At 36.0% G+C, this 24,439-nt stretch overlaps 1 pseudogene; it reads right to left on the bottom strand.

Moving 5' to 3' along the window:
• Window positions 1-1,789: 1,789 nt before the first annotated feature.
• LOC120196548 lies at window positions 1,790-23,549 on the bottom strand (annotated as a pseudogene).
• Window positions 23,550-24,439: the final 890 nt, after the last annotated feature.

Genomic DNA, 24,439 nt, shown 5'->3' with positions numbered 1-24,439 from the left:
TCACCTCAAAAGTCTATAATACAGGTCTTCAATATGTCCTTCAAAATCTGGACTACCCACTCTAATTAACCATTAATTTACAGATAAAAACGCATACTTAATTTAAGCCTAGTACCTAGATCCTCATACATTTTTTTTTCTAAAATCATGAAGTAAATAGAGAATCATGACTAGAAATAATATATACTTGACCCCGTGTAGCCTCACTATTAAAAAAAATACAATTGGACTACCTTTAAAGGGATTAGTCTGTGCAAACTAGAAAGATATGGACTGACTTTCAGTCCATCTCCTATCACATAGATTGTGTGCACTTGTATATATTGTATCTTTTTTGCATTTTGCAAGCAAACATGCATGCATTTGTTACTTTTTTGCATAAAGTTAGAAAACTATATACTGGGTCATGATGAGTTTCAAATAATGTTATGTAACGATTCAAATGTTTAAGTCAATGTATAAGGATTGACTATGATGTCTATTGACTGATTTGAAAATATGATTTAAGTTTTTAGACAAAGTATGGGCCTAGTCGGAAGAGAATTGGGTCAAATTGGCATTTAAAAATAGATTTTTGAGCTAAGATTAAAATGGAAAGACAAAGAATAATTAAACAATTAAAAACAGAATCGACTCTGAAATACTTCCTTCTTTTCATAAACTTAATGATTTGCTTGTTGATATGATGTATGTTGGATATTTTGAGTGCTTAGCGCACTAGATGGTCATTTTTAATTATTGTCTTGTTAAATAAAAATGGTGTTAGATAACCCTTATAACACTTCCATATGCCTTAGAAATCAAGTAGGACCATAAAACAAGTGTGTAGAGGTGTGTTGGTAGTGATTTTTGAGTTTAGAATGGATAATTTTAGGCTTTAGTATTGGTATTATTCTTAGTATTGATATTGTATGAAAAAACCCTTAAAATTTGAGAAATTATGGAGTATTGATACTCATTCTTATAGTATCGATATTGTCCTAATGGTATTGATGCTCAACTTTCAGTATTGATACCAATATGAAATATGAGATTCAAGTGTATCAATTTGATATTGATATTATTTGAAAGTATCGATACTCTAAGATGAGTATCGATATTTATGTTTGGTATCAATACCTATGGTATCAATACCTAAAGTTTTTTAAACCTAGTTTAACTTCAAAATTGAGTAAAAAACCTTGAACATGATTCATGATTACTAGATGAGCCTAAGTGAAAACCTTATTCATTAAATGATTAAAATATTGTTACGTGGTGTAAACTATCAAAATGCTCTTAATGGCTAGCGTGACTATGTTAACCCCATATGATAGATAAGATTATGAATGCTTTGTAACTTAAATAATTTTATTATAAGATTTATTAATGGTCATAAACTACTAAAAGATTATTATACCCTTAAGCCTAACGATATAAGAAAAAATGAATCATAGCAGTGAATAAATTATGTGATAACTACTGAAAAATACTTATGCCTCAAAAATGGTAAATATGGTAACAATTAGTCATGTTATGTTAATTAGTCTTGAAGGAAATTATTGCGATGTGTGGTTTATAGGCACCTATTTATATGTATGTATTGTGGATATATACTACATAATTAGTAAGTGATATCAGATATTATTGTTATTTTGTTATTCAATGTTAGATGATACCAGGTAACTTGTTATTGATATGATTGTGTGAAAGAGTAGTCATGTTATGTTAATTAGCCTCGACAATTCACCTATAGCATCAACACCAAGATTTCAGGATAAGTATCTTATTTCAAGATTCCTAGTTTATTCTGTCAGAAAGGCACCAGCTCCAGAGTACCTTGAAAATCAATAACTTTTGAGTGATTTAATTGCAACTATAGGATATTTATCAGCAAGGTCAAACAATTCCTGGCCTACATTATTTGCAAGCTCATTCCACAAAGAAACCACCTCTGTCTTCTTCCTGTCATTCAAAAGTGTATGGCACCAATAAGTCAATAATAAAGGAAAAACAGATAGCAGAACAGAAGTGGACATTTACGTTTCATCTGCAACAATCATATCCCTCTTAGGAATATTCTCATTGTCAATCTTCCTTTTAACATTTGATGCAGCTGTAACACTTTGAACAACTCCAATATTATATGGAATTCAATGAAATACGAGCAACAATAAGAATCAAAAGCATTAAAGGTGTAAAATACACCATATTTTGAACTTCTAGGAATATGTACTTACCAACAAGCTCCCGTCCATTAACATAAGGGCCTAACTGATCAATAGGGACAAAGTTGAATTTGGCTTTAGGAATAAATGTTTCTTCATCAGAAGCCTCTTCCACCACAGAACTCTCATTCAAAGTCATTTCATAATCATTTTTAACAGTCTTAAACTGCTTGTTAGCAACTTTTAGTGTGCATTTTGATATGTAATAGACCTTTCCCAGTTGAAACTTTTCATAGAACTTCCTTGCAGCTTCATTAAACATTGGGGCTTGGATTTGTGTACCTACAAAATACCAATCGTTCGATCAATTAGAACCCAGTTTTGTACAAGCTATTAAAAAATTGCCCCACGCACAAAGCATAACAAAATCACAAGTTAAATAGCATCTCACATCTTCATCTGTTTAACTCCACACTGAAAACACAACCTTCTCCTCTAGCATTCTTATAGGTACGCATGTTTGCCTTGCTAGTGAGACGAACTTTAATCGTCCAATTCCCTTGGTAAGGATTCAATGAAAGTAGAGGATGCACTCTCCTTGTCATTACCATCCGGGCATACGGAGCCATACTGTAAATCCAAGAACAATGTAAATCTTGTAGATGATAACAAATAACATTGAACTTTAAACTTCAGAAAAATTAACGAAATTTACTTTTCCCGCTGCTCATGTACTATTTGTGCTGCAGACTTTGAAACCATTTCTTGCTTTGGCCTCAAAATAACACCGGCGGAATCTGTTCTAACCTCGTTTTTATCATCGTGTTCAAGCTTCGGCTTATTTAAAACTATGTCAGGTTCCTAGTTTCTGATTTCAGCTCTGATTTCTGTATAAATGCATAAGATACTACCTCACATTTTGTCACATTTCATGTTGCGGAAGACGACTATCGGATAGAGCAAAATTGTAACTGATAATTTGAGAAAATAAAAATGAAGATAAAAGAGACAAAAAATTTACGTGAAAAACCCATAAATAATATAGGGTAAAAACCACGGGTAACAGTAGAAAAAATTCACTATGAGAAAATAGGAATTACAACTTCTTTTGATCTACTAAGGAGAAAACAATGATAATTCTCTCTTGATAAAAAAGAGAAAACAACTCTCAAGAAACTCACTAAATTCTCTAGTATTGGGAGAAAGCTAGAATGATTTGGGATGACTTTGAAGCTAAATGAGCTAGAGTATTTATAGTTGAAGCTTAAGGACTAATCTTGTAAATACCCTAAAGTAAAATGACTAAAATTGAGATTTTACCATTTCTAATTTTCAACAAAAGCAACCTTTTTTGACATTTTTTTTCGATGGTTTTTTTATTAACACCTTTCGGTGCATTAATTTATGCACTTTTCAGTGCATAGTCAACAATCTCCCACTTGAAGATTTGATTGGAACAATCATATCTTCACACCATTCTTTCTACCTTGTACCTTCATGTTGCTTACGTCTCTGACAGGCCACAAGAGGATCGACATCAAGTAAATTTATCAGCGTTGATCGTCTTCGTCATGAAATTTGCTATGTTGTCTTTGGTTTGGATTTTCTACATATCTACCGTCCCTTCTTCCACCTTTGCACGAATGAAGTGGTACTGAACTCGTATGTGCTTTGTCCTTGAATGAAATGTTGGATTCCTTGCTAAATGCAAGGCGCTTTGACTGTCATAAAACAGAGAGACATACTATTGATTGTACCCAAACTCCTCTAATAGCATCTTCAACCAAATTGCTTCTTTACTGGCTTGTGTAGCTTCTACATATTTTGCCTCTGTTGTGGATGTAGCCACAACTGACTGCAATTTTGAAATCCAGCTTACAGCTCCACCATCAATTTTGAACACATATCCTATAGTAGATTTGCTTTTATCCAAATCCCCTGCATAGTCAGAATCTACATACCCATTGATTAGTAAGTTTGATCCTCCATAACATAATGCAACATTTGAAATCCCTTTGATGTATCTCAGGATCCTATTTATTTTATTCTAATGCTCTTTGCCTAGATTCTCCATGTACCGACTAACCACTCCCATTGCTTGTGTAATGTCTGGTCTTGTGCATATCATAGCGAACATTAAAATTCCCAATGCTGATGTATACGGCACCCGAGACATCTCCATCCTCTCTTCTTCACTGCTAGGACTCATACTGGAGGATAATTTAAAGTTACTAGGAAGAGGGGTAGAAATTGGCTTACAATCTTGCATGTTGAATCGTGATAAGATTTTCTTCAAGTAATTCTTTTGTGAAAGTCAAATCTTCTTATTAATTCTCTCTTGGTGAATTTGCATCCCTAGAATCTTGTTTGTTGATCCCAAGTCCTTCATTTCAAAATCCCTAGCTAGTTGTTCCTTCAATTCTTTTATATGATCTTTGTTGGGTCCTGCAACCAACACGTTATCCACATACAACATCAATATAACAAAATCGTTATCACCAAACCTCTTGAAATAAGCAAAAGGGTCTGCATTAAGTCTGTTGTATCCAAGACACATAATGAAGGAATCAAATATCTTATACCAACACATCGACGCCTGCTTTAGATCGTACAAAGATTTATTAAACATGCAAACCAAGTTCTTCTTTTCTTTTTCTTCAAAACCTTCAGGCTGGAGCATGTAAATCTATTATTCAAGATTTCCATGAAGAAAAGTTGTTTTAACATCTAGCCGCTCTAGATGTAAGTTCAATGTAGCACACATTGTTAAAACTACTCGAACTGTTGTTAGTCGAACCACAAGAGAAAATATTTCATTAAAATCAATATATTCTTTTTGAGCATATCCTTTGACCACCAGTCTTGCATGATACCTTTCAATTTGATTGTCACCATTTTACTTGATTTTAAAGACCCATTTGTTACCAATTGGCTTCCTTCCTTGTGGTAGTAGCACAAGGTCCCATGTATTATTTTTATGAAGGAATTCGATTTCTTATTGCATCGCCATCATCCATAGTGAAGCATCTGAGTTGTTTATTGCCTCCTGGTATGTTGATGGCTCACCGTCATCTGTTAAAAGGCAGTATGCAATATTACCTTCTATAATATAATCTGAGTGCCAATTGGGATGTCTTCTCACATGATTTAATTGACGAGTTATTGGATCTTCAGAACTCTCTGGTTCTTGTTCATCATGTGTTGTTTCTGCTTCAGAAGAATCTCCTTGTTCAAACTCCTTTTCCACATGTATCTGTTTAGTCTTTGACTTTTCAGCGCTACCATCTTATTCTTTTCTTTGTAGCTTATCTTCTACAAAGATAACATCCTTGCTAATGATCACTTTGCGGGCAGTGGGATCCCATAAGCGATACCCCTTTACTCCATCAGCATACCCCAAGAATTTACATTTCCTAGATTTTGGATCCAACTTTGAAATTCTTGGGAGTTGTACATCACATATACAATACTTCCAAATATATGGAGGTTTGAATAATCAGCTGGTTTACCAGTCCATAACTCCATTGGTGTCTTCAGCTTTATTACAGTTGATGGAGTTCGATTCACCAAATAACAAGCGGTATTGAATATATCTGCCCAGAATGATTTTTCTAGGCCTGCATCCCTCAACATTACTCTTGTTCTTTCTAACAAGGTTCTGTTCATCCACTGTGAACTGTCTTTTGATGCATTCTTTCATGCAAAAGTCATCAAATTCTTTGCTTGTGTGTTCTCCTCTATTATCTGTTATGAAACACTTGATCTTATTTCCAGAATCAAGTTCCATCCGCGCTTTGAAGTTTTTGAAAGTTGAAAACACGTATGACTTCTTCTTAATAGGGTACACCCAACATCTCCTGGAGTAGTCATCAATAAATGAGACAAAGTATTTTGCTCCGCCTAGGGATGTAACTGGTGCTTGCCATACGTCAGAGTGAACCAATTCTAGAACATTTTTGCCTCTAGAATTTGACATATTGAATTTGAATTGGTGCTGGTTACTTGTTATGCAATGCTCACACAAAGGAAGTGATACCTTTGTTAAGCCTGGAAGTAGCTTTTACTCCACAAGGACTTTCATTCCTTGTTCTGACATATGTCCAAGTTTCTGATGCCATAACATTACCGAATCTGAACTACATGAGGTAACACAGGCTTCTGCTTCTAGCACAGTCTCTCCCTTCAGCATGTACAAGTTTGATGCTATCTTTTCACCTTTCAGCACCACAAGCGCTCCACGAAACACCTTCATGATTCCTTTTCGTGTTTCAATCTTGCTTGCATTATTATCCAATAATCTGTAGGATAATAAAATTTTCTTCTGGCCTTTCACGTGTCATACATCTCGAAAAACTTTAATTGTTCCATCATAAATCTTTAATTTGATGGTTCCCAAGCCAACGATCTCTAAGGCATGATCATTGCAACTATACACAGATCCTCCTGAGATAAGTTCATAAGGATAAAACCATTCTCTTCTCGAGGTCATGTAATATGTTGCTCCCGAATCAATGAGCCATATATCTGCAAATCATTTTCTTCCTTCCACGGTGGTTAACGCTTCACAGCATAAAGCATCTCCATCATCTGAAGTGTTTGTGGTATTACCTTGTGGATTGAAGTTTTTATTTAGACTCCAACAATCCTTCTTCAAGTGACCATTCTTTCCACAGTTGTAGCACTTTAAATTCTTCTTACTTCTTGACTTCGATCTACCAGGTTTGTGACTACTACTTTGGTCACGTTTTGTTGATCTTCCTCTCATCGTTGTCAACGCTTCTGCTTATTGCAGATTTACTTATATGTCTTCCTTGTTCTTGCGTCGATTTTCTTGTTGTATACAGTAGCTGCAACGTCATCGAAGACTAGACTGAGGACATTACTGTTTGTCAAGTTGATGATGAGTTGATCATACGAATTTGGTACACTTTGAAGTAGAAGTTCAACACATTCTTGTTCTCATATGGTACATCTTAAGGATGTAAGCTGAGAAAATAAAGTGTTCAGCATGTTTAAGTGCTCTATCACTGAAGTAGATTCTAACATCCAGAGAGTATACAATTTTCTCTTAAGGAAAATTTTATTGTGCAACGATGTGGCCTCGTACAATTTGGTGAGATGATCCCATATCTCCTTAGCTGTCTTATTCTCTTTGATGTTTGACAATACTTCATCTGCTAATGCTAGATGAAAGTTTTCCATAGCATTCCTGTCCATTTCGATCCATTTGTTGTCATTTGTGAAATCTACCAGCCTTTCACTAATAGCTGCTAGACAACCGTCTTTCCTCAAGATGGCCTTCATTTTCAATTTCCACAATGAGAAATTTCTCCCACTGAATTTTTCAATATCAAATTTTGTTGCCATAGTTTCTATTATGGATAGCTCCCACTATTTCACTATCATGAATAGTTCTCTGGAACCTTCAAAGAATGGGTAATGTATTCTTACTTTTTTATGTTGGAGGATCCACCTTTTGGTGGCAACCACAAAGACAATAATCATATATTACACACTCTAATCTGGCTCTGATACCAATTGTTGTGGAAGACGACTATCGGATAGAGTAAAATCGTAACTCATAATTTGAGAAAATAAAAATGAAGATAAAAGAGACACAAAATTTATGTGGAAAACCCCTAAATAATATAGTGTAAAAACTACGGGCAACAATAGAAGAATTTCACTATGAGAAAATAAGAATTACAACTTCTCTCGATCTATGATAACTTCGTAAAAAAACTTAATTTATAGTCTTTTCACTTTAGTTATTGCTCGTCTAAACAAAGTATGCATTGCATTTTTTGTTGCATTTAGGTGCATATATGTTATATTTGCTTGTGGTGGATAAGTTTTGCCTAGGAAATATTTTTTTGGCTTAACTGATGCTGCGGAGGAGAAGGGGTTGTTTGAGTTGTGTTTGTACAGGAAATCTACAGACGAAGAACATTTCAGTCGTGACAATGAAAAGTGCAAAGGCCAATGGAGTAGATGAGAACGTGAGGAGTAGATTTATCTCACCGAGGAAAGATTTATCTGAAGAAGTCTGAAGCACATGTGGCGAAACTGCCTATGTCACATGCCCGCTGGATGACCTACTTCACGTACAAGTAAGCCTTGATTATTCTGATAGTAACTAACCACCTTTCCTTTTTAAGTTTGGGAAATTAATAACGGCTAATTAAGGAAACTCCAAAAGCATGCAAAGCCCTAGGAGATTCTCCTTATAATTATCAGCCGTAGCTGCAAAAGTAAGGAGGCAAGGAAGAAGAAAGAAGAGCTTTACCTTAGGCGTGAGCAAGCAACTGCAGTGATTTCCCTCCGTCTACCTCCCAGTCTTCCTTGGTGTCCTCCATAGCCAGAAGATAGCAGAGTGATGATCAGACCTCGAGAGAGGGTGATCACCAAGGCAGGCGTGGTGCTGATCAGGATTGTCACGATAGAGCCTTGACTTTGGGAGTCGTTCTTCCTTTGTTGCTAAACTTTAATTTTATTTGAGGTTGTATTAAATGGTTTAATCTTGGATGATCTTTGATAACACCATGAATGCTTTACTTGGTGTTAAACTTTTTTTTGCCTGAACAATATTTTTATGTTTATGAATGATGAATTATGTTTGCTTATGACTGTTTTGCTCATAGTTTAAATATTTTGCCTTAACACTGTAAGAGCATCGAGAGATCACCTGGGGTTTCGATAAAACATGTATTGGCATTGTAAGAGCATCGAGAGATAGCCTTTTGTCTAGAAAGTGATTCTTGAATTCGAAAGAATTAAGAGAGATCAACGTGAGCAAAGGAATGAATCCGGGATGGTGAAGTTCTAACTTGTCTACCTTAGAGATAAGGAGTGAGTTTTAAAGGAGTAAAAGGGATAAAGGCTAGAGTAGGTTAAGACAACGTCTATAGTTAACGCTGAGAGCTATTGCCATAGCAACCGTCTAAGAATACCTAGTAATCCTGTCGGGTAGTTTAGTGAGTCATAATAATTCATTCTGGGCTTAAAATAATTGTTACCGAGACAATAGTTTAGCATCAGTGCTCTGTGACACGTCTGAATATGTGAGGTTGTTTGCCTTATATTTAATCCAATACTTGTTTTGTTTTATCTGTCTGCATATTTTCTTTGCCTCAACCACACTTGTCTGCAATCATTGAATCATTATTATTAGCTCCTTAATATTAGTTCTTATCTATAATACTTAGTAGGATTAATTTGTGGCATTAGTTCTAGTTGTGGTGAAAAGATATTTCTAATCTAATCCCTGTGGAGACGATACTCACTCACTACTATATTACTTGCATTGATTGTCTATACTTGCACAGATTAGCTTGCCTTAGCATATACATTCACAAGCGATCAAGTTTTTGGCACCATTGCCGGGGATTGGCAACTGACGAAATTTCTAGCCATAACAAGTTCTTTGTGTTACTTTATAATTATTTAGTCTAACATAGTTTATTATTTTCTTTTATAGGTTTTTATTATTGCATGACCTTGAGATTTGCTGGTAAGCCTTAAGAACCATTCGACCCCGAAGTTGAGCAATCGTTCAAACAAAGGTTGCGTGCCCAAAGAACCAGAGAACAATTGAATCAAATGCAAAATGACATGGGAGATTTAGGAGATCAAGTTACAAGACCAAGAGCGATACGAGATCACTTGAACCCAATTCTCGATGACCTCAATCCTGGCATAGCGGCACCTGAGATACAAGCCAATCATTTTGAACTCAAACCGGTGATGTTTAATATGCTGAACTCTATCGGCCAATTTGGTGGTACACCCAAAGAAGACGCTAGACATCATGTGTGTGCTTTCCTTGAAGTATGCGATTCATTTAGACAACAAGGAGTACATGAAGATGTGCTCAAACTGAAGCTTTTTCCTTAATCCTTACGTGATAGAGCAAGAGCTTGGCTCAGCGGAGTTCCTTCCGGATCAATGGAGTCATGGGCAGATTTATGCAAGAGTTTCTTACTCCGATATAATCCGCCCAATATGAATACACAACTTTCGAATGACATTACAAGTTTTCGCCAAGGTGATGATGATTCAATGTATGAATGTTGGGATAGATATAAAAGTTTACTTCGCAAATGTGTTAATCATGGATTTCATGATTGGACGCAAGTGGTGATGTTTTACAATGGAGTCAATGCACCAACTCGAATGATGCTAGATGCCTCAGCAAATGGCACCTTATTAGACAAATCACCCGAGGAAGCTTTTGACATCCTCCACATGATAGCGAATAATGACTATCAATTTCCAAGTGCAAGATTGGGAACCAGTAGAAAAACCTCTGGAGCATATGAATTAGAAAGCAAAGATTTGGTGGCAACCCAACTTTCTGCCATAACCATTATGTTGAAAAATTTGCAACATCCTAAAGAGGTAAGAGAAGTCAAGGCGACCAATAATGTGTGCCTATTTTGTCACGACAACCATCATGAGAGTGAATGTTCTGAAAACCATGAGTCAACTAATTTTGTGGGCAACTACAATCGAAACAACAATAATCCCTATTCGAACACGTACAAACCAGGTTGGAGATAGCACCCAACTTTTCATGGAATAATCAAGGGAACATCAATAATCAAGCCACAAATTACAGGCCACAACAAAATAATTCGGACCATCAACATATTCAGAATCAGCATCATCAGCAGCCCTGATAGAACAATAAAGGTATAGCTTCTTCCTCTAACACTCATTCGAATACTAACTCCTTGGAATTATCCTTGCAGGAATTCATGGCGTCTACAAAGACCTTGATGCAAGAACATTTTGCAACAATCACAAATCAAGGAAATTTGTTACAAAGCCAGGCAACACTTTTGCAAAGCCACAGTTCATCTCTCAGAGCATTAGAGAATCAAGTGGGACAGATTGCCATGGCATTACATTTTCGTCCACACGGAAATCTCCCTAGTGATACTGAAGTCACTAAGCATCATGGAAAGAAGCAATGCAATGTACTTACGCTAAGGAATGGAAAACAAGTTGATCAAGTTGACAAGTTTGGGGGAGAACAGCTGAATAATTCTCTCCAAGGCGTAACACAACCGGATGAGGAATCTAAGAATGCTGAACAAGAGAAAGCACATGAAGATAAGGAAAAAAGTGAAGGCTAAAAAAAGTATCAACCGGATAACAAGAAATTCATGGTCAAGGCCAGCGATTACCCTGCACCATCAGTAGTCGATGTGAGACCTCCACCATTGTTCCCTCAATGGTTAAAGAAACATGATGATGACATACAGTTCAAGAAATTTGTTGATATTCTGGACTAGTTATGTATCAATGTGCCCCTACTTGAAGCCATCGAGCAAATGCCTTCCTATGCCAAGTATCTGAAAGAAAGTGTTACAAAGAAAAGGAAGGTAGAACGTGTCGCCACGGCAACATAAATCTACTCAGCAGTGAGCAAACTCCCACCAAAGCAAAAAGACCCTGGAAGCTTTGTAATACCATGTTCCATTGGTAATGACTTCATCGGACGAGCTCTCATTGAGTTAGGATCAAGTGTAAACTTGATACCAAAATTGATATTCATGAAACTATATGGGTATCATGCCCATCCCGCCTCGGTCATTCTATAGTTGGCTGATCAGTCTTATATACGACCTGAGGGCAGAATTGATGACGTTGCAGTAAAGGTGGATAAATTCATATTTCAATGGATTTTCTCATTCTGAATTGCGAAGCCGATGAAAATGCACCAACCATTTTGGGACGCCCATTCTTAGCCACCGAGAGAATTTTAATAGATTGTGAAAAGGGAGAATTCACCATGAGAGTTGGCGAGCAAAGCGTCATGATCAAGTTTTTGGTTTTGGGACGCCCATTCTTAGCCACCAGGAGAATTTTAATAGATTGTGAAAAGGGAGAATTCACCATGAGAGTTGGCGAGGAAAACGTCACGATAAATGTTTTCAACTCTATGAAATACGCAGATGATCCAGAGAAATGTCAATGCATTAGTAAGATTGAAGAAAAGGCAATCCTTGGATGAGGTGAATCCCTAAGGCTCGATGAGTACAATACTTTGTACCATGAACCTACAACAAAGATGCATGAAGAAAAAAACTTTGGCCCAGACGAACTATTTCAGAAGACGATTCTAACAATCATGGCCACGACAACAGAAATCTGCACATTGAACACCCTGAAAACGACGACAATGCAAAACACGAAGGAAAGACAAATGACCAATTGAGATTTCTTAATAGGTCAGGTATGAAATTTGAACCTTTAGATTATGATGAAGTTAAATCTCAAGAGTCATCTTCACAACATGCACCGAAATTGGAGCTTAAGACTTTTCCATCACATTTGAAATATGTTTATATAGGAGTTGATGAAACTTTACCAGTGATAATCTCTGCCAACTTAACCTCCGAATAGGAGAAGAGTTTGTTGCATGTTTCGTCACAACACAGAAAAGCTATAGGATGGACGATGGAAGACTTGAAAGGAATCAGTCCAACCATATGCCTGCACAAAATCAATCTTGAAGATAGCCATAGCACCTCGGTAGAACTCCAAAGACGGATCAACCCGATCATAAAGAAGGTTGTCATTAATGAAATAATAAAATGGCTGGATGTGGGAGTGATTTATCCTATATCCGATAATTCATGGGTTAGCTTAGTCCAATGCGTGCCAAAGAAAGGTGGGGTAACCGTGGTTAAAAGCGAGCATGATAAGTTACTCACCACGAGAATAGTCACGGGCTGGTGCATATGCATGGATTCTAGGAAGCTCAACAAAGCCACAAAGAATGATAATTTTCCCTTCTCTTTCATCGATCAAATGTTGGATAGATTAGCAGGAAAGGCATTTTATTGCTTCCTCGATGGATACTCAGGGTGTAATCAATTTGCCATAGCACCCGAAGACCAAGAGAAAACAACGTTCACATGCCCGTATGGTACCTCTGCATTTAGGCGAATGCCGTTTGGACTGTGTAACGCTCCAGCTACATTCCAATGATGCATGATGGCAATCTTTTCAGAAATGGTGGAAGAGTGCATGGAAATATCTATGGACGACTTCTCCGTTTCGGGTGATGACTTTGACCAATGCCTCGGCAATTTATCCAATGTGTTGAAACGTTGTGAAGAAGCTAACCTAGTACTGAATTGGGAGAAATGCCATTTTATGGTAATTGAAGGAATAGTGTTGGGACACAAAATTTCATGCCATGGAATCGAAGTCGACAAAGGCAAGGTAGATTTAATTGTAAATCTTCCCCCACCCACTAATGTGCGAGGTGTACACAGTTTCCTTGAACATGCAGGATTCTATAGGCGGTTCATAAAAGACTTTTCTCAAATCTCTAAACCTTTATGTCTTTTGCTTCAACAAAATCATCCATTTAAGTTTACTAATGATTATTTGAATGCCTTCACAGATTTGAAGAAAAAGCTTTCAGCAGCGCCAATAGTTATCCCACCAGACTGGAACGAACCATTTGAGCTTGTGTACGAAGCTAGTGACTATGCAGTCAGAGCAGTGCTAGGGCAACGAAAAAGTAAAAATTTTCATGTTATCTACTATGCAAGTTGAACACTTAATGATGCTCAAGTGAACTATACCACCACTGAAAAGGAACTCTTAGTAGTAGTATTTGCATTCAATAAGTTTAGGTCATATATAATAGGCACTAAGGTAATTGTGCACACAGATCACTTAGCTATTAAATATCTGATTAATAAAAAAGATGCAAAGCCTTTACTAATTTGGTGGATATTATTACTGCAAGAATTTGATTTAGAGATCAAGGATGGAAAAGGTATAAAAAATCAAGTAGCATACCATTTGTCTAGGCTAGATAACAACCCTGATTATCATGACATCACATATATTAAAGAGGATTTCCCTTATGAAAAAATATTATTTGTCACTGCTGCACCGTGGTATGTTGACATCGTTAATTTTCTTGTTAGTGCTATTGTTCTTCTTGATTTATCTAGCCAGGGCAAACGAAATTTTTTACATGATGTGCGACATTACTACTGGGATGAACCATTTCTATTCAAGCAGTGCAGAGACCAAATAATCCAAAGGTGCATTCCAGAAGAAGAGCAGCAAGATATCAGAGTCCAATGCCACTCGTCAGCATATGGAGGGTATTTCGGTGGGATGAGAACAACAACAAAAGTACTTCAGTCGGGATTTTATTAGCCAACTCTGTTCAAAGACGTGCACGAATTCTACAAGTCATGTGATAGATTCCAACGAACAAGAAACATCTCAAAACGGCATGAGATGCCATGGAAAAACATTCTGGAGATCGAACTTTTTGACGTATGGGGGCATAGATTTCATGGGACCTTTTCCAACATCATTCAGAGATATGTACATTCTCTTGGCAGTGGATTCCGTATCAAAATGGGTTGAAGCCATTGCAACACCTAAGAACGATTCCAAGACGGTGTTGAAGTTTTTGTACAAAAATATATTCATCCGCTTTGGGACACCATGAGCTCTCATTAGTGATGAAGGGACACATTTTGATAATAAATTGATTGCCAGGGCACTGAAAAGATATGGAGTACGACATAGAATTGTTATGGCGAATCACCCTCAGACGCTGGACAAGCCGAAGTATCTAACCAAGAAATCAAGCAGATCCTCAAAAAAGTGGTCAACCCAAGTCGAAAAGATTGGTCGCCGAAGCTAGATGAAGCACTATGGACCTATCGCACTTCATTCAAGACACCGCTGGGAATGTCCCCGTTCAAGCTAGTCTATGGAAAGGAATGTCATCTACTGGTTGAACTCGAACACAAAGCTTATTGGGCCATCAAAAAGATAAATATGGATGCTCATCTTGCTATAGAAAGAAGACTATTGGAACTAAATGAGATTGATGAATTTAGAGCACATGCATACGAGAATGCCCGCCTTTACAAGGAGAAAACAAAATGATGGCATGACAGAAAAATATTGCCAAGGTAATTTTATTATGGACAACAAGTACTGCTCTACAATTCACGCCTTAAGTTATTCCAGGCAACCTAAAATCACGTTGGTCAGGACAATTTATCGTACACCAAGTCCATGACAATTGAGTGATTGAAATTTAGAACCAAAACGATGGTCCCATCTTCAAAGTGAATGGGCAGAGACTCAAGGAGTACAAAGGAACCCTAGTCATGCGCGACAAACCGGCATCGTTGGCACACGATGCCCAAGAGTTTGCTTTTCTTAATTGAGCAAATATTCATTGCCTAGGCAACGAAAATCTGAATTCTATACATAAATAAGTTAAGTTATTTTATGCTTTAATCCATTTTATTTTATTATTCTATTCTATCATATTGTAGGCAAACAAGGAACACATGGCAACATGGGGAGTTGAAGCATGCATGAAGAAGAAAGGATGAACCAGGGCAAAAGGTTTTGGCGACATAACAAAAGGGAAAGAAATCTTTTCCCATTCTTTATATCAAATCACATATTTCTCATTTAATGAGAAATCTTTTCCCCACAAAGAAAAGACGTAAATACCCCGAAACCAACCATCACTTTCCAAGAAAAAAACTACCCACTATTTTTCTTCTTCTTCATCATGTTTCTATCTTTCTCTACAAACCAAAATTTTTTTTTCTTTATCTCAAAAATAACTCCCCATCGCCACCACAAAAATCAGCCAAGAAAAATGGTGAGATCGAGACCGCCCCCACCCCCCAGACAGAGTTTTAAACGTTTCCAAACAGCCAAAGCAGAGGCACATTTCAACACAATTCAGTAACACCAAGTCTATTTGGAAGATGGATTCATTTTTCTAGCCGAGGGAGAAAAGCAGTTTGGCCCTGAGGTGATGGACTTCATAAAGAAGCATAACTGGGAGAAGTTTGCTCGTAATCCTAACGCCGTAGCACCAGCAATGGTGAGGGAGTTCTATGCCCACCTCACAGACACCTCCAACCACACGGTATGTGTTCGAGGAAAACTCATTCGCGTTTCCCCTTCTGCACTTAACAAATACTTAAGTTGGGGAAGGTGGATGATCAGCACCAGAAATTTATGGTCGAGGCAGATCAAGAAATGTACAGTGGAGTTCTATAGGATTTATGTTTTGGGTGGGCCAAGTTCAAAGGGAATGCCCCCACAAGAAAGAAAGAAGATCACCGAGCCCTTAAGCCACACATGAAACTATGGAACCATTTTATTAAAGGCAAGCTGATGCCAACATCCCGCAACACCACTGTCCTCGTCAAGCGATTGATGCTATTGCACTCGATCATATACGACAGGACAATCGATGTGGGTGAAATCATCTTTGAGCAGATTCAGGATTGTGCCAAGAGGAACTGTGGTAACCTACTATTCCCAAACCTTATAACCGCACTGTACAGAAAGAAAAAGGTCCTGAGGACCCATTCGAAGACTTCATCAAACCCAAGGAGGGTATTGTAAAGAAAAAACTCCCCGAGTTGATGGGTTTCAATGATGACAACCCAAAGGAGGGTCTGGAGCAAGGAGCAAAATCGATTGCCGCGACTAGAATGGCCATTGTGGTCACACATACGTGTGAGACGTGTGAAAATATCGGGTGCCTGGAGGACCACATGAAAATTTACTTTGAATAGCTAAGGCAAGGGACATGCAACTCAACGCCTTCATCAAGGAGTTGCTCCCAACCACAATTATCAGACTGCCAACCTTCCCTAGTGTCATCCTCAACTACAATGCGGGTGGCAACACATTCCATGCATCGATATCTTATGTCCCTCCAAACGTTCCACCAGGGGTGCCCACTGATGTGCCACCATTGGTAACCCATGTCTCACCCGTACCAAAAGAAAGCCATGGTGACACCGAGGAGTTCCTCACTTCCTCATCTTTCTCCACCACCAAAATCAGCAATGATACTTCACCCCACTTCTTTTCTGATGAAGATTTCATGCTAGCATCGAAGCAGCCTGAGCAGGATCCCATTCCATCCCCAGTTCAATTGACACCACCAGCCCCAACAGCAGCTCCTACTCCACCACCAGCTCCAGCACAACCGACTCCCGCGACCGAGCAGTCCACTCCAGCTCGCGCTTCGACCAGCAAGAAGCGATATAAGAGAACGGTTGGTCGTATACTTCAGCCATCTCCTTCTCAGCCAGAAGTAGTAGACTCATGATCCGAGAGCCCTTCCCCTCCCAAACGATGCCACACAAGGGGGTCAAGTCAAGCCACACCACCACAGTAAGTTTTTTTGTCTTCATTTTTTTTTGCATTTGCATATAACAATATTTAGTGTAGTTTTCATGTATTGAGGATAATGTATCCCTCAAGTTTGGGGTAGGTGTTGTCTATTCTGCCTACTTTGTTAAATAGTAATTGATGTTAATTGATTAAAAATTTTGGTTTTCATGACATAAGTAGGTTAAGATTATTGTTAGGAATGAATTAGGGATGCCCAATGATGAATGCAAAATTCTATTGCCTAATCTAGAATTATTGTAAAGACTGTCTAAAGAAGAGAACCAACCCTAGTCTTGATCCTTTGAAACTTATAAACACGATTGTAGGTGGTCTTTGCTCTAGATAATCTGTAAAATTTTAGGGAAATAACTTTCTAATTGCGAAGACTTCAAAAATATTCTAAGGATAAGGTAAAAACTCTCTAATGTTTAAAAACTTGAAAACTCAGAAAATACAAAGGGATACTCCTCTGTGCAAAGGAATGAATAATAAAAACTCCAAAAGAAATTAAGAGTAGCCAAGGCATATGAGTGAATGAAAGTAGTCACATGATGACTCTTCTCGACTAGCTTGGGGGTAGAAGGTATGCTCTCTTTCACCTAGAGTGTGGAACGGTAATTGTGATAAGCTCATTTCCCTATAAAAAATTATGAATAATGAGAATAAAAGTTGATAAATAACTAGGAGTATAAACTAAGCCTGATGAATAATTTGTTGCCCTGACAACCTAAAAGTGCTTACTTTAAGTTTTCTAATTACCTCTATGCATAGACTGGTTACAATCGTGCACACACAATAGCAAATGATCCTAACTAGGGAAGGGACTTGACTAATATGACTGTCGAACATGTTGAGGCCACATATTTTTGCTGAGGGCTAAAATCACAAACCTGATGATGTTCTTGATACTGCTTTGCCATAACAATTTTAATTTTCTTCTAGTTATTATCCATTGCTTGAGGACAAGCAATAGCCTAAGTTTGGGGATATGATAACTCTTTAAAAAGACTTAATTTATAGTCTTTTCACTTAAGTTATTGCTCGTCTAAACAAAGTACGCATTGCATTTTTAGTTGTATTTAGTTGTATATAGGTTATATTTGCTTGTGGTGGATAAGTTTTACCTAGGCAAGATTTATTTGGCTTAACTGATGCTACGGAGGAGAAGGGGTTGTTTGAGTTGTGTTTGTGCAGGAACTCTACAGACGAAGAACATTTAAGTTGTGACAATGAAAAGTGCAAGGCCAACGGACCAGATGCGAACGTGAGGAGCATATTTATCTTGCCAAGGCAAGATTTATCTAAAGAAGTCTGAAGCACATGTGGCGAAACCGCCTATGTCACATGCCAGCTAGATGACCTACTTCACGTGCAAGCAATCCTTGATTATTCTGACAGCCGCCAACCACCAGCCGCCTTTCCTTTTTAAGTTTGGGAAATTAATAATGCTAATTAAGAAAACTCCAAAATCATGCAAAGCCCTAGGATATTCTCCTTATAATTACCAGCCGTAGTCGCAAAAGGAAAGTGGCAAAGAAGAAGAAAGAAGATCTTTACCTTAGGCGTGAGTAATTAGCTGCAGTGCTTTCCCTCCGTCTACCCCCAGTCTTCCTTGGTGTCTTCCATAGCCAGACGATAGCAGAGCGGTGATCATGCCTCAAGAGAGGGTGATAACCAAGGCAGGCGTGGTGCTAATCAAGATTATCGCGACAGAGCCCCAGCTTTGGGAGTCGTTCTTCCTTTTTTCCTAAACTCTAATTCTATTTGGGGTTGTATTAAACGATTTAATCTTGGATGATCTTTTATAACACCATGAATGTTTTACTTGGTGTTAAACTTTGTTTTGCCTAAACAAAATTTTTATGTTTATGAATAATGAATTATGTTTGCTTATGATTGTTTTGCTCATAGTTTAAATATTTTGCCTTAACAGTGTAAGAGCATCGAGAGATCGTCTGGGGTTTCGGTAAAGCATGTTTGGGCATTGTAAGAGCATTAAGAGATAGCCTTTTGTCTAGAAAGTGATTCTTGAATTAGAGGGAATTGAGAGAGATCAATGTGAGCAAATGAATGAATCCAGGATGGTGAAATTCTAACTTGTCTACCTTAGAGATAAGGAGTGAGTTTTAAACGACTAAAAAGAATAAAGGCAAGAGTAGATTGAGACAAAATCTATAGTTAACGCCGAGAGGTATTGCCATATCAACCATCTAAGAATACCTATTAACCCTATCGGGCAATTTAGTGAGTCATAATAATTCATTCTGGGCTTAAAATAATTGTTGTCGAGATAATAGTTTAGCATCAGTGGTCTGTGAAACGTCTGAATATCTGAGGTTGTTTGCATTATATTTAATCCAATACTTGTTTTGTTTTGTTTTATCTATCTGTATATTTTCTTTGCCTCAACCACACTTGTCTACAATCATTGAATCATTATTCTTAGCTTTAATACTTAGTAGGATTAATTTGTGGCATTAGTTCTAGTTGTGGTGAAAAGATATTTCTAATCCAATCCCTATGGAGACGATACTCACTCACTACTATATTACTTGCATCGATTGTGTATACTTGCACAGATTAGCTTGCCTTAGCATATACATTCAAAAGCGATCAATTTACCAAGGAGAAAACAATGATAATTATCTCTTGATAAAAATGAGAAAACAACTCTAAAGAAACTCTCTAAATTCTCTAGTATTATGAGAAAGCTAGAATGATTTGGGATGGTTTTGAAGCTAAATGAGCTAGGGTATTTATAATTGAAGCTTAAGGACTAATCTTGTAAATACCCTAAAGTACATTGACAAAAATTGAGATTTTACCATTTCTAATTTTAAACAAAACCAACCCTTTTTGACATTTTTTTTCGATGGAATTTTTTATTATTTATTAACACCTTTCGGTGCATAGTCAACATTTCAAACATTATGTTCAAGAAACATCTAAAATAAACAAATAAATAGTGAAGGGTAGTCAACAGTTACTTTTATGATTTGTTGGGGATAATATTGAGGATATAATCAAGAATTTTAATGAGACCCTTGTTATGTACACTCCTTGTTACGATCTTAGATGTCATGTTTGATGGAAATATCGCTCTCAATTTCATCTTCCCATCACTTGTATTAGACCTTCAAAATCAAAGATCGATAAGAAATAATAATTAGTCATTACATTTTTAATGGAAAAAAATTATTAGTCTTCAAATAATAATGAATTTTTGGTGTTCTGTTTGTTTTCGAACAAACAACCAAACAGGATAATGACGATTTTTTTTTAAAAAAAAATATGAAATTAACTTGTCAAATGAATAACAAATATCTAAAGTGCTTAATACTTCCGTCCTACTAAGTTTGTCAACTAGTTTTAAAATATATTTTCTCAATTTTTTATGCACAATAAATTTTAAATAATAAAAAAATAAAAATCGAGATGGTTACGACATTAATTTAAGTTGGCGGATCCAACACATCAATTTAAGTTGGAACTCGATTCTAGGACCACCCGAAGGACGGTTACGACAGCTTGACGACTCCGTTGGGGACCTGTAATGCCCCAAATGTTAGGTCAGTGACTATATTAAAAGAAATTAAAAATCGAGAGGATTAAATTGAATAAATGGTAAAGAATAAGAAAATGATTTAGAAATTTTGTGTAAGACCAATTAGTAAGAAAGGAAAAATGAAAGGGTATTTCAGTACTTTAGAGGGAGATGGATTTAATATTCATTTTAATAGGGTATTTAAGAATAAGAAAAAGGGGAAAATAGAAAAGGGAGTTAAGTTATATTCTCTTCTCCTTCTTCTCATGTGCCCGTTCTCTCCATAGCCAAAGGTGAGTTCCTCCAAGATGGTTTTTCCTTTAGTTAAATGGCTGATATTGAAACCTTGAGTATTATAGAGGCTTAAGGAAGGGTTACAGAGGATTAAAACCAAGAGATGAATGATTTATGTGAAATTGAAGAAAATGAGTTTTTGAATGTTATGTTGAAATATGAGGTTTTATTGAGGTTTGCTAGTATATTTAACTTGTCAAATAAGTAAATAAGAGATTAGAAGCATTGGATGTGATTAAAAACATTTATGAAAAAGTAGTATAATTCTTTTTTTGAGATGATTCTTGGAGATTTTAGATGTTATAAAAAGCTAGATGAAGGAAAATTAGTTGTGATAGGTAAAAAAGAGTTTACTAGTATTGTTGGAGGTAAAAGTAAGGGAATTTGACAAAATTTGGGTAAAAACATTGAGCTGAAAAATGGAAAATTTGGGTAAGGGTATCATTATAGGCTTAAATTTGAAGAATTACGATGAACAGTATCGATACTATTGTGGGTATCGATACTAAGAGGAAGGTATCGATACCATAGATTCCAGAATGCAAAAATGGTATCGATAATGAAGGGAGTATCGGTACCATAGTATAGTAGTATCGATACCATGGTAGGGGTATCGATACTATTGAGTCTGGAAAATTAAGATAGTACGAATTTTGATAGAAATTGAATATAATAGTAATTTTAATTATTATTAAAAGTATAAATGTTAGAAAGTATAATAACATTGGTATCGTATGTGTACTTATTGGATGTTTGTGTAGATCGTAACCAAGCTCCCGAGTCCAGTAAGAACAAGGGCAAAGATAACGTTGTCGAATAGATGGACATCCTTAATGCATTTTAACGAGACATGTCAGGTGAGTGCATTTAATATGTACATTACGAGTTATAGTTGTAATTGGTTAAATGCATATGTTGCAGTGTTATATTAGAACTATGTGTACTATCGACACTAAGTGTGAAAAACCACGAAATTCATAATATGTTTATGAACGACTGTATCGGCACTAAGTATGCAAACACCACTGAATTCATAATATGTTTATAAACGACCGTATCGGCACTAAGTTTGTAAAACCCACATAATTCATAATATGTTTATGAACGACTGTATTGGCACTAAGTGTGTAAAACCATGGAATTCATAATATGTTTATGAACGATCGTATCGATACAAAGTGTGCAACCCACAGAATTCATAATATGTTTATGAACGACTGTATCGGCACTAAGTGTGCAAAACCATGGAATTCGTTATATGTTTATGAACAACCGTATCAGCACTAAGTGTGCAAAACCCACGAAATTCATAATATATTTATGAAGACCGTATGACACTAAGTGTGAAAAACCATGGAATTCATAATATGTTTATGAACGACCATTTCGGTACTAAGTGTGCAACCCACGGAATTTATAATATGTTTATGAACGACCGTATCGGCACTAAGTGTGCAAAACCACAGAATTCATAATATGTTTACAAATGACAGTATCGACATTAAGTGTACAACCCACGGAATTCATAATATGTTTATGATAGATCGTATCGACACTAAGTGTTCAAAACCCACATAATTCATAATATGTTTATGAACGACTGTATCGGCACTACGTGTGCACCTCAAAGAAATCATAATAATTTGAAAACAATAAATTCGTAATTGATAGATGTGATAGTGATAACCATCGTTTTGCTATCAAAATAACTTATGACTTCTTAATAAATAAAAAGGCAAAGGTAGTATAGAGAAGCAGGGTAGATCCACAGGGACTATGGTTTTTATGATTTAATAAAACTATTTCTTGATTTTAGGAAAAGATAGAATTACAAGTAAAGTTGAAAAAGTATATTAAAATAAATTAAAAAAAGAAAAATAATATAATAATAAATATTAATAGTAATAAATATAAAAGGGAATTTTTAAAGGTTGTTTTTAAAATAAAAGATAAGAATTAAATAAAAGAAAAATAATTAAATAAACAAATTAAAGAGATTGAGATAAATAGAAAATTATTATGAAAGCAGACTCAGACTTCAGCTTCGTCTCAAATTCCTCGGATCATCGAAACATATTTTTACTTTAAGATTCACGTCTGCTTACAAGGACAATTCTTCGCTGCCAACTCGGATTGTGTCGTTTCAATAACAACTGATTCCGATCATAGTTTCCTCTTAGCAAACAATTTTGCTAAGTGTGTTCTCGGGAAGTTGAATATGCTCCAATAAGCAAATCCTTCTTCTAACGTTAACAATATATGGACCAATTTTGAAATCGTTTTGATTTGAAAAGTAAGCTCATAAAACAGAGAGAAAATCCGAAGCGATTTAAGTACCTTACAATTCTCATATTTGGAATCGAGCCTTAGTTTTAGTCTTCGGCTTGAAAGAAAATTAGCTAAGCATGATCAAAGTTATACTTAGCATAATAGAAAAGTATGTGAAATATAGAGAAAAAGCTAGAGAGGAAAAGAAGATTTTATTCTCAAATGATAGAGATATGTTTATAGGCTCACCCTTAGAGGGTATTTATAGCCTTCAAATTCCTAAAAACAAGCTAAAACATCTTAAATCCTAATTAAATCACTTAAAACTATTTAAACTAAAATACCTAAAAAAATAATATAATATTCTAAATCCTAATTAAAAAACTAAAACCTATTTAAATTAAAATACCTAAAAAATAATAAAAAATAATATAATATTCTAAATCCCAATTAAAATACTAAAACCTATTTAAACTAAAATACCTAAAACAAAGACAAAAAATAAAATAATATCCTAAAACTTAATTAAAATACTAAAAACATATTTAAACTAAAATACAAAGATAAAATATAATGTTTAAAATATTATCCTAAACTTGAGTTTAATCCAAATCCGAATTTCAGCCAGCTTTGATTCCGAAAATAAAAAAAATGCAGAATTATGTCCTTTTGTGCAATTTCCAGAATCTTACGTCCTGTACAGAAAATGAATTAAAATGAACAAATAAGCCACAAAAATCAATGATTAAAGAGTAATTTAAAAGTAAAATATTAACTAAAATAAGCACTTATCAAATTCTTCCTCACTTATTCAATGCGTGTCCTCAAGCATTCCTCAATTAACATATCAAAATCATAAGTTGTCATCTTCAATTTTAATTTATTCCTCAAACTTCCAATTGAATTAAATCCATGACATTTGCCGAATTCAAGTTACAATCAAGCAAAGACATAACCAAGAAAATTTAAAGTA

Source organism: Hibiscus syriacus, unplaced genomic scaffold (genome assembly GCF_006381635.1).
Source record: "Hibiscus syriacus cultivar Baekdansim isolate YM2019G1 unplaced genomic scaffold, ASM638163v2 tig00117034_pilon, whole genome shotgun sequence".
In the NCBI taxonomy this organism is placed as follows: domain Eukaryota; kingdom Viridiplantae; phylum Streptophyta; class Magnoliopsida; order Malvales; family Malvaceae; genus Hibiscus; species Hibiscus syriacus.
The sequence above is the reverse complement of the archived record's forward strand: the minus strand, read 5'-3'. Positions and strand labels throughout refer to the sequence as shown.